General features: G+C 65.5%; 1 protein-coding gene across 1 annotated transcript in view; it reads left to right on the forward strand.

The window, feature by feature from the left end:
• Window positions 1–1,076, forward strand: part of TIAM1 (T-cell lymphoma invasion and metastasis 1) — a 72,855-nt gene that overhangs the window by 55,582 nt on the left and 16,197 nt on the right. The gene's annotated exons all lie outside the window — the stretch shown is intronic.

Consider the following 1,076-nt stretch of genomic DNA (forward strand, 5'->3'; position numbering starts at 1 on the left):
GAGAGGCCGGGGAGGTGGATGGAGAAGCGCTGGCTGGGGAGGTTTAATGGGGCTTGGGGTGGGGGGTCTGCGTCGTCCCCCTGGGCCCTGGGACAGGCCGACTCCAAGTGGGAAACGCGTGGGTCAGCGGGAAGGCAGAAGCCACTGGAGCCCAGCGAAGCCTCTGCCCAGGGCTGTTCAGGGGCTCGAACTCATGGGGGTGCGTCTCATTGACAAGGAGCCCGGTCCTCCGGCTTCCTCTCACCGGGTGGGCCCTGGCGCGAGGCTGGGAGGCCCCTGGGCACCGGGTGGGTCCTGGCGCGAGGCTGGCTTGCCTCCCGAAAGGCTGTGAGATTCTGGGTCAGGCGCCCCTGTGAGCTGTGGGGTGTGTTCACCTGGGGACACTCAAAGGGCCGGTTTAGACCTGAGCTCAGGGGCGGGAGTGGCCTTGTGCTTTCTTCTCCTCTGGGGACAGCGTGGCCTCGGGGACAGTGCGCCCCACTTCCTCCCGCGTGAGTTCCTCTTGGTGTCGCTGGGATTGCTCTCCGTCTGACAGGACGGCTCTGAGCACCGGGACAGCCGCCCATTTCCCGGGACTGACCGGGGGTCCCTCTCCCGCCGGGGCGCCGGCTCCTCCTCCACCGCCCTGCACTCCCTGTGCCCCCACTGTGTGCCCGCCCCCTCCTGGAAGTCAGCTGGGGGTAGGTGCGTGCAGAGCCTCCCAGGGCAGCTCCCGGGTGGGGGTGGCCTCCATGCTGAGCGGGACGGCTGTGCTGGCTTCTGCACCTGAGGTCATGGCCTTGGCCAGGCTCCGTGGGGTGGGCCCGATGGAGTTGGAGTTTGATGTCATCTGGCCACAATATGTTTTTATTGATTTCAGAGGGAGGGAGGGGGAGAGAAAGGGAGAAACGTCAGTGATGAGAGAGAATCATGGATCAGCTGCGTCCTGCACGCCCCACACTGGGGATCGAGCCTGAAACCTGGGCATGTGCCCTGACCGGGAATCGAACCCAGGACCTTTGGTGCATGGGATGATGCTCAACCACTGAGCCACGCCGGCCAGCGGGCCATCGAGAGCGTTAAGACGTGCGGCTTTT

Source organism: Myotis davidii, unplaced genomic scaffold (genome assembly GCF_000327345.1).
Source record: "Myotis davidii unplaced genomic scaffold, ASM32734v1 scaffold436, whole genome shotgun sequence".
Classification (NCBI taxonomy): domain Eukaryota; kingdom Metazoa; phylum Chordata; class Mammalia; order Chiroptera; family Vespertilionidae; genus Myotis; species Myotis davidii.